Source organism: Peromyscus eremicus, chromosome X, assembly GCF_949786415.1.
Source record: "Peromyscus eremicus chromosome X, PerEre_H2_v1, whole genome shotgun sequence".
NCBI classification, from domain to species: domain Eukaryota; kingdom Metazoa; phylum Chordata; class Mammalia; order Rodentia; family Cricetidae; genus Peromyscus; species Peromyscus eremicus.
The window spans coordinates 98,286,522-98,297,167 of record NC_081439.1 but is presented as its reverse complement, the minus strand read 5'-3'; the positions used below and the strand labels follow the sequence as shown (position 1 = coordinate 98,297,167).

The following is a 10,646-nucleotide window of genomic DNA, read 5'->3' as shown; positions in this document are numbered from 1 at the left end:
ATGGAATTCACTCTGTATTTCCATACCTTCCTCTAGTCTACACTAATCATGTCATATGGTTCTTTTTTCCAACTTAACACCTAATGTGGCACCTTTACTAGATGCTTAGAATTTCTGTTCTGTTTTCAGGCAGACTGTTACTACATAAGGGAGAAAACATAAGGATTTAATTGGACATCTCTGGGAGAGTTGCTTCATTACACTGGTTATCCCTTTATCTTTAGGATACATTTTTGTATTTTAAGATTATGTTGGGACTGGTGTTTCTGGCTATAGGCTCAGGTCATTTTGAAGCCACTAACCATCTTCTTTCATGCATATTTCTTGCAATTTTGGTGTGTCTTCATATGCCACAAAGGTGATCCAAGTATGACAAGTCATGGGCTGGAATGTCATTCTTTTTTTCTTTAATCACAGTTCATTTGATGTCTTAGTATTTTGTATTTTCAAGATAATGATGATGGTATCACTTTTATGTAGATTTACCCTTTCTTTTGTGATGGCTTATATCCTATTGAGATGGAATATCAGGAGTCAGGTAGCTAAGTGACCAACATTGCCTTCTGCTAACTTAGTGCTCATTTCTATTGGCATTTGATCACATATAATTTTTATGTATACATATATGTAAAGGAGTTGGTTATATGTATATTCATACGCAAATAGACCTTAATACACTACCATGGTTTGGCCCTTTATGTGTCTCCACATTGGATCATTAAGGACGCGGGAGTCCCAGCGGGAACTCCTGAAAGCCATGGTCGAGAGTCTTCAGTTCCTACCTGTCCAGAACTCGGTTTCTAGGTAAGACCCTGTATAACAGAGATGTGGTAAGACACAGGAGGTTATGCCACAGCCTGCTACTCTTCCAAAGGTAGTATGCAAAAAGTGAAACAGTGAAAAAGACTATGGGACTGATGGACCAGTACTTGAGGTCACTTTGAGAACAAGTGTCTTACAAGGTTGGATATGGAATGTAAGCGATTGAGGGCACTGTTGATGAATTCGCATTATGGTGTTATTATTACATAGAAGAAAGACATGAGTGTTAAGATTGCTGAGGATTGGTGGAGAATAGAAGAGAGAATAGTGTGTGCTGTTTACTGATAATTTTGTTCTGTTGTCCACTGCTGCTTCCTCAATGGATGAGAAGACACTGACAGCAATGATAAAGGCTTGGCCCTTTTTTGTCTCCACGCTAGAAAATTAAGCATACAAGAAACATGGTGAACTGAAAGACATGCTTGATGGTCTTCAGGTGTTACTTCCAAGAACTCAGCTTTTCAGTAAGAATGTGTATAATAGGTATATGGCAAGATAGCAAAACATTATCCTGTAGCCTGTTGCAAGAGAGGATCAGATAATCTTCCACAGTTAGTTAATGGTGAAGGCTGAAAATCAACGTCAGGTGGTTGGTATGTCAGTTGAGGTTATCTTAAAAATTCTGATGTCTTGCCGGGCGGTGGTGGTGCACACCTTTAATCCCAGCACTTGGGAGGCAGAGCCAGGCGGATCTCTGTGAGTTTGAGGCCAGCCTGGTCTCCAAAGCGAGTTCCAGGAAAGGCGCAAAGCTACACAGAGAAACCCTGTCTCGAAAAACCAAAAAAAAAACAAAACAAAACAAAACAAAACTCTGATGTCTTTCAGAGGGTTTTAATTTTGTAATAGAGGTGCTGAGGCTACTATTGATAGAGATACATAATGGAGATGTTTCATAGAAGACAGGAATAGCAAGACTTGTGAGCATTAGTTGATTATAGAAAATAGCAAAGGATACAGTATTTGTGTAGGAAAATCTTGCTGGTAGCTGGTATATAGAATGACAAAAAGAAAAAAAATAGATGATATTGTCACTACATGTTATCAGTGATCCTGCTTGGTTATATTAATGTTGGCTACCTCTTAAGTGTTCTGTGTTCTCTTTTCCCTGCAGGAGCCCTAAACTGAGGATCCTAGATTTAAGGCAGGATGTTGGCTGCAAGACCATTTGCCCAGAGAGCAGTACTAAGTCACCTGCCTGTTTTCACTCTTGGGCTTACTCTGAGCACTCTTATCTCGAAAATCGAAGGCCAGTGTAGTATGGCAAATTCAGAACCTGGGGCTCAGTCCTCCAAGCAGGCTATGGAATTATTAGTGAACCTTTCCCTTGATAGAACCTTAAGGGAAACTGAATTTTTGGTTCTGCTTCTGAATAAAGTAGAGCAGAGCTCAGGCTCTTTGCACCTGTGCTACCAAGATTTGCAAATAGGTAAATTGTGTGATTGCAGAAACACCCTACATCTTCTGAATATGAAATGTATTGATCACCTGGCAGTTGATCAGGTTTCTCTGAGTGAGGTCACCATCCTTCTGGCTCAGGTAGTACACCTGGACAGACTTTGTGTAAAATCACTGTAGATCTTTGAATGGGGAAGTCTTTCAAAATTTTATCTCTGAGCTTGGGCATATGGACCATCTCAATGAGCTCAACTTGTCTTCTTTCTTCCTCACAGATCATCTTGAAAATGTCCTGAGGTAAGGACATTCGATAGATACTGAGTTTCCAATAATAACCTGTTTTTAAGATGAGAGAAATAATTCTTAGATATTCTTAAGCTTCCCATAGCCCTTTTTCTTTCCACCTCAGCATAGGCTGTGCTGGGAGTTTAAAAACAGCTAGGGAAGTGCTGTGGGATGTTCTGTATGACAAATGTGTTTCTAATTAGTCAATAAATAAAACACTGATTGGCCATTGGCTAGGCAGGAAGTGTAGGCGGGGCAAGGAGGAGAATAAAGCTGGGAAGTGGAAGGCTGAGTCAGAGAGACACTGCCAGCCGCCAAGATGAGAAACAGCATGTGAAGATGCCGGTAAGCCACGAGCCATGTGGCAAGGTATAGATTTATGGAAATGGATTAATTTAAGCTGTAACAACAGTTAGCAAGAAGCCTGCCACAGCCATACAGTTTGTAACCAATATAAGTCTCTGTGTTTACTTGGTCGGGTTTGAGGGGCTGTGGGACTGGCAGGTGAGAGAGTTTGTCCTGACTGTGGGCCAGGCAGGAAAACTCTAGCTACAGGGAAGGGTATGTTTCTGTAATTGAAGAGAAAAATGGGGTTACAAAAACCTTAGCTGAGCATGTGCGGGCACTGTGCTCATTCCAGAAGTATAAAGATGAAAAGAACAATGCAGTCCTCCTCTGGCCATCGAGAGAGGAAGAGGAGGAATTGAGAGAAAGACTTCAGGTTGGGCACAGGTGCACATAGCCATCTACCCATAGACAGTAATGTCAGAGCATTAGGAAAATCTCCAAGGTTCAGGCCGTGACTCTAGAGGCTGTCACTTGTGGACTGGCCAAAGGGAGCTTCCAGTTGGTTGCTCCTCTGTCCTGTCTCTTCTGAGCAGGTGAACTAGCTCAGTAATTACTAAATAGATAATATTTTCCACCAAGTTTTTCACACAACTCTATAACAATGTATTGTACACACTGTCAAGGTTAAACTATTACTTGTCAAGGTGGTAAAGTGTCTTTCATAGACCCACAAGTCTACTAAGTACGTGAAGGCTCACATCATTTGCTGCTGATGCAATCAATGTACAAAGTAGTTTGTTTTAGATTCATAGATATAGTTTCCCTCTTCTAGTCCTAATTTTTCAGAAATACTTTTCCGTTTCATCCCTGCAGAGCCCTACCAGCTAGTTTGGAGTTCTTAAATCTACCACTCTGTGGACTTTCTTACAATGTCTTCAAGTTTCTGTCTGAGTGACCTCAAGCTAACCACTTAAAGCTCCTGAATATCAGCAGCAACCCAATGAACTGGGAAGATAGTGAGCCCCTTTATAACCTCCTGCAGAACAACTCTAGCACCTTGCAACAGATGGCAATCAATCATTTCCTTTTAACAGACTCTACGATCTCTGTTCTCATCTCTGTACTAAATCACTGTTCTCAACTCCGAATCCTCAACTTTTCCTCCAATCCAATTACCATGACTATGCTAATGAGAATTCTTGAGCACTTAACATCCTTGGTGCAGCTTAAATATGTGTTTTATCCTATCCCCGTGCATTGCTATGAGAGATGGCACTTTCAGGACAGTTTAGATCGACAGAAGCTTGCTGATGTGCAGGCACAATTGAAAAGAATGCTACAAGAGGCAGAAAGGAACGACATGCGTTGGATCACTTTCTCTGATTAAATTTACAGTGCAACACAGTTTCACACTGATATGTTTCCTTTAAGTATTAAATGTTTTTTTTTTCTTGATCCCATTGACTGACTATATAACATTATTATGTTGTAGCAAAACACAGTTAAAAATATAAATATGTAACTGATTTGTGTAGAGAAAAACTTAGAAGATGGAGGACTCTGAGAGTGTCTGTGTGTCTCTTGGCTATTGTTCTTTTTTTTGTTTTTTTCAAGTTTTAATTTTTTTTTAATTTTTATTTTGCAATACAATTCAGTTCTACATATCAGCCACAGATTCCCTTGTTCTCCCCCCTCCCGCCCCCCTCACCTTCCCCCAAGCCCACCCCCCATTCCAATCTCCTCCAGGGCAAAGCCTTCCCCACAGACTGAGATCAACCTGGTGGACTCAGTCCAGGTAGGTCCAGTCCCCTCCTCCCAGGCCGAGCCAAGGGACCCTGCATAGGCCCCAGGTTTCAAACAGCCGACTCATGCAATGAGCACAGGACCCGGTGCCACTGCCTGGATGCCTCCCAAACAGATCAGGCCAATCAACTGTCTCACCCATTCAGAGGGCCTGATCCAGTTGGGGGCCCCTCAGCCATTGGTTCATATTTCATGTGTTTCCGTTTGTTTGGCTATTTGTCTCTGTGCTTTATCCGACCTTGGTCTCAACAATTCTCTCTCATATAAACCCTCCTCATTCTTGCTAATTGGACTCGCAGAGATCCACCTGGGGCCTAGTCATGATAGTACTTCATCCTTCCTACTAAAGTTTTAGGTAGAAGAGTTGGAAAGACTACATCATGAAACACCACGCCCTTATCCTCACTGAGATTTACTTCTGGGCACTTGACTCCAGACATGACACTCTAACCTTTCCTGGATATGTTTTTGGAGGGCAGGTGGTTATTGAAACTGATGCTTTTATCCCCTGAGTTGTATTAAGCTTCTCTATTAAGATGTTTTCAGTTGCTTATAGGAAACCATCTGGATTTAATGTGAGAAAAAGAATCTGTGCCCATTACCATTGAGTGGCTCAGTTTTTCTTTATTTAATACTCATTTACCAAGGATTGGTTTGCCATATTATTGTAGGCAGCAAGAATGAACAGACAAACAAGACAAAGTCCTTGTCTCAAGCCACTCAGAGGCTGAATATTTCTGTGGTTTATCTATTCCTCCACCATTCATTAGTGCATAGAAGTTGTTTTACACTCTTGGACCCTGATTTATCTTCCTTGTTATTGTTGCATGTTCTGTTCAATGCAAAGTGGACTCTATGATGTTGAATCTCTTCTCAACAGAATTCATGGATTCAGTGTTACCATCTTGGAGGCTTTCTCAAATGTCTGCTTGATGTCTGCCTTCTGTCATTGTGCAAAATGCCTGACATAATAGACCAGTAAGGAAGAGAACTTTGTTTTCCTGCTTTAGACGGTTCACCATGCTTGTTTAGTTGCAGTGCTTTGGAACTTCAGCAAGGCAGAACATGGTAAAGAGCTTGTGGCAGAGGGAGATCCTTCCAATTCATGAGGCCAGGAAGCAGAGAGAGCAGGAGCCTGAGTCCCTCTACAGCCTTCAGGAGTGGGACTACACTGATATGCATCCTTAAACTAGCTGGCTCTAAAGTTTCTACCACCTGCCCTGGGAACTGTTCTTGAACTAAAACCTATTCAAATTTTTCAACCACCTGCCATGGAGCCATCAGCTTGAGACCACCTTTTATGACATTAGCTAGGGAAGACATGATTCTGTTTGAATATTCTGCTGTTTCTTTTCTGTTAAAGTTGCCACAATTGCTATAATACTGTGTAGCAAATATGTACATGGAGTCCTTTATATTTGATACTCCAAAATGTGATTACCATACATAGAAAAGCATGTTTGTTCAAGACATAGTATGAGAAAAGCATATAAAACCAATTAATTAGTAATGTATTTATGTTATGAATGTGTTGAAATGGGACTACACTGCATTGCGAGGACATAGCAAAAGAGTACAAAATTTGGTTTGTTCTTGTCACATGTCGAAATGTCAACACCACTGCATTTTAATTACTTACTAAGGAAATGAAACAAAAATAACCATTTATGCAGTTTTTTTTAAATAAACCTAACTGCATTTTAAAGATCTAGCAAGAAAAAGCAAAAACAGTAATATGTCTATATTGTTTCAATTTTTTTTTGAGACAGAATTTCTCTGTGTAGTTTTGGTGCCTGTCCTGGATCTTGCTCTGCAGACCAGGCTGGCCTCGAACTCACAGAGATCCACCTGTCTTTGCCTCCCGAGTGCTGGGATTAAAGGTGTGCACCACCACTGTCCGGTTTGTTTCAATTTTTAAATGATAATATACTGGATTTCAGATCAACCAAGCAAAAATATAGTTAAAAGTTACAGAATTTTGTTCATAGTTCTCACATATTGAGATGATATTGAACTACATATATATATATATATATATATATATATATATATATATTAGAGATATAAAACATGAAAATTTACAAAACTAAAGTTTGCTTGTATGATTGCATTTATATGATAAAAGATTATCAAAGTCAAGAAGATATGTAAACACAACATGCACAGTTATGGTATATTATTTCTTAACAGCATTTAAAAGACTTAGAAGCAAGAATGGAGAATTAATGTCATTCATTTTTGTCATATTGCTTATATTATGGTATGTTAATGGACAGAATTTAAAAGACTGATTAAAATGTCAATGATGTAACCAGCAAATGTTTTATATTGCTTCCTTGTTAACATTACATTATATTGACATTTTACATTAAATAAAATATTATTAAAATTTAATTTCCATGAGTTTCATTTAACTTTTTCTTTTGGTTTTTCCTGTTTTCATTGTGACTCTATGTATTTTCTGGGCATATATGTGTTGTTTTCTCTCAATTGTTTGCTTTCATCTGATTAAAAAATATGCTCAGGGATAATTAAAACTAATTTTTAAGAATAATCCACCTGAAGAATTAACTGCCAATCTACAACCAAGGTTCTGTATTGCCATGTTAGAGAAACACAGATTGATATAAATCCTGGAGTATTTTTCCCACAAGAGGCTTGGTTGTTTTATATATATATAAAATATATATTATAATATACGTGAGTATATATATATATATTATACACACACATACACACATATTAGACTTGTGAGGGCTCAGAGATCACCTTAAGGTCTATTCATCAATCACTCTCCACCTTAATGCTTGAAACCGGTTGCTTACTGAATCTGGAGCATACCAGTCGGCTAGACTGGTTGGACCACAAGGCTCCTATTTGTTTCATTTTGTAACCAGAAATTCATCAGAGCTATCTATGTGGCCACAGGTTTAAGGGTTTCCACAGGAGTCATAAGTAAGTGTTCAACAGTGTGTATGCAACTGAAGACAATGATTCCCCTTCTCTCAGAGTCTATCAATGGTCTATGGTTCAGTAATAGAGGGTAGGGCTCCTTAAACTCATCCACTTTTCTTGACTGATTGATGACAGGGCTGGGTTTGTGTGGTCCCAGTGCAGGAAACTATGGTTGCAATGAGGTAACGATTACAATGGCATTCCCTAACTTTTTGTTTTACAGAAATTATTTATTTTAATTTTTTCCCCTTTCATTGAAAATATATTTTTTCTCACATAATATATCCTGATCATGGTTTCCCCTCCCTCTACTCCTCCCAGTTCCTCCCCACCTCTCCTCCCATCCAAATCCACTCCCTTTTTGTCTCTCATTAGAAAACAAACAGGCGCCGGGCGGTGGTGGCGCACGCCTTTAATCCCAGCACTCGGGAGGCAGAGCCAGGCGGATCTCTGTGAGTTCGAGGCCAGCCTGGGCTACCAAGTGAGTCCCAGGAAAGGCGCAAAGCTACACAGAGAAACCTTGTCTCGAAAAACCAAAAAAAAAAAAAAAAAAAAAAAAAAAAGAAAACAAACAGGCTTATAAGAGATAATAATAAAATAAAATAAGATATAGCAAAAACTAACATTAGAATTGGACAAAGCAAGGAAACAGAAGGAAAATAGATCAAGAAAAGGCATAAGGATCAGCGACCCACTTGTTCACACACCCAGGAATCCCAAAAAAGCACTAAACTGGAAGCCATAATACATATGCAGAGGACCAGGTGCAGATCTGTGCAAGCCTTGTGCATACTGCCTCAGTGTCTGTGAGTTCATATGTGCATCAATACTGCTGATTTTGAGGGCCTTGTTTTCTTATGTCCTCCATCCCCTCTGGTTCTTATACTCTTTCTGCCTCCTCTTTCACAGGATTGCCTGATGGGAAGAATTTGATGGAGATATCTTATTTAGGATCAAGTGTTCTAAGGTCTTTCATTCTGTGCAATGTCTGGCTATCGGTCTCTGTATCTGTTCCCACCTGCTGCAAGAAGCTTCTCTGATGATGGCTGAGCAAGGCACTAACCTATATATACAGAAGAATGTCATTAGGAGTCATTATAGTGCTATGTTTTGTCTTTCTTTTTAGACCAGTATTACTTGGTTTTTACCGCAGATCTTTGAGCTATCTAGTCTTTGGCTCTTCATCACCCAAGCAGTGTCCAGTATGAGTTCCATCTTGTGGATATTGGTTGGTTACTCCCACAAGCTTTGTGTCACTGTTGCCCTAGCATATTTTGCAGGAGATCATCATTTAGTGTCTTTAAATCCTTGCACGCTGTAACCTCCCTGTGGGTCTGTGCATTTAAAAACATAGATGGATTGACTCATCTCTGCCAATGGGAGGCTGAAGAATGAATCTTTCAGGCCCAAGACAGTGTATATATTTCTCTGGAGGAATCAGACTCATGAGAATCAGAGGTCCCACCAGGAGAGGTGTTTTCCAGGGCACCAGGATGCTTGTCTCTCCAACCTGGCAGTATGGACTGCAATTTTCCTTTTTGTTTCCGGGATCACTGGACATTGCTTAATTTGAATGGGAGTAGCTGAACTGGTTAGTTGAACAATTATAGGAATTTGATGTTGGACCAGTCCTGGGGGATTGGTTTCTGCTCATACCCCCTGGAATCTTTGTTGTCAGTCTGAGAGGTAGTCCAACTGTATCTTTTGATTAGGGACAGGACTTTCAGCTATGAGATATTCTTCTGACTGAGGGCAAGACACCAAAATTTTGCTGAGTGTCTGTAAGTCTAACTGTATCTCATCATCAGAGGGTGATGACAGCTTTCAGTTTAAGCAAAAGGTCTTGTCCCAATCAATTCTCTGTTGTTAAACACCTTTTGACTTACCTCCAACAACTGGGACTTACTTGAATCTTTAAAATCTTCTAACTTTTAAAACTTTTCCCTAATATCTGGAGCCGTCTGGGTGACAAAGGAAATCTTTTTAGCCACTATCTTTAATCCTTCTAAGAAGGACCTAGTAATAAAGTCCTTTTGGTCAGTGTTGGACAGAAGGGAAATTCATTCTATCCAGGCTGCATTGTCTGTCAGCCATTCACCTGCCCAGCCCAGTGGCAGTTTCTCTCCTTTTTTTCAGAGAATGATGCGTTTTGATTTTTTCAGTTGTACAGATCATTGGTTGAAAAATAGGCATAAATCATGAAAGAGGAATGAGTAAAACTTCTTTTCCTTCCAGGCACAGCCCAGGGAAACCCTTTTCCCTGGGGCTGCTGGAACAAGCCAGGGAAATGCACACCTTGGGGAACTACGTTCTCCTCCCTGTGTGCAGTTTGCTTAGAGATCATAAGGCCCTGAATGAGAGGCTTGGCCCCTCCCCGACTCCACACAGGACCTGGACCATGAGTGGGAGTCAAGACACAAAACAACCAAGAGTTCCAGAGTCAGACAGCTGAAGTTTTTTGTTGTTGTATTGGTTGGGGTCTGGGTTTGGTTTCTCTGGGTGACCTGGCAGAACCAAAAGGATTCAGGTTCCCAAAAGGAGGGGCACAGGTCTAAAGCTGAGGGTAGGGGGTGTGTCTTCCACCAGAGAAAGCCATTGGTCACTACAGGGAAACAGAACTGACAGAAATACATAGAAAGACACACAGTAAAGACAACCAGGGGTGCCCACCACACATTCATACACCTGAAACAGACAGGATGAATCTTGTGATGTTTCAAATGGATCCTGGTGACTGAATCAGCAGCTGCATCTGCCCTCTCCTATGTGTCCAAACAGAAGGTGCCTTAATCAGACTTACCTCCAGAGGTGACAGACCAGGTGACTTTTGTAAGGTCTGGGGCCCAGTTATAATAATTACAAATAACTAAGTAAGTAAATAAATGAAATAATTAAAAATGTTTCACAAAATACATTATTTACCAATTGTGATGATTGACTAAGAATGGCTCCATAAGCTCATGATTTGAATGCTTGGTTATCAGGGAGTGGCACTACTTGAATGGGATAAGGAGGTATGGACTTGTTGGAGGAAGTGTGTCAATGGGGGTGAGCTTTGGGCTTTCAAAAGCCCAAGCCAATCCCAATGTCTCTCCCTG

The 10,646-nt window shown here is 40.3% G+C and overlaps 1 pseudogene; it reads left to right on the top strand.

The window, feature by feature from the left end:
• Window positions 1-682: 682 nt before the first annotated feature.
• Window positions 683-4,177, top strand: LOC131900166 (melanoma antigen preferentially expressed in tumors-like; annotated as a pseudogene).
• The last annotated feature ends 6,469 nt before the right edge of the window (window positions 4,178-10,646 follow it).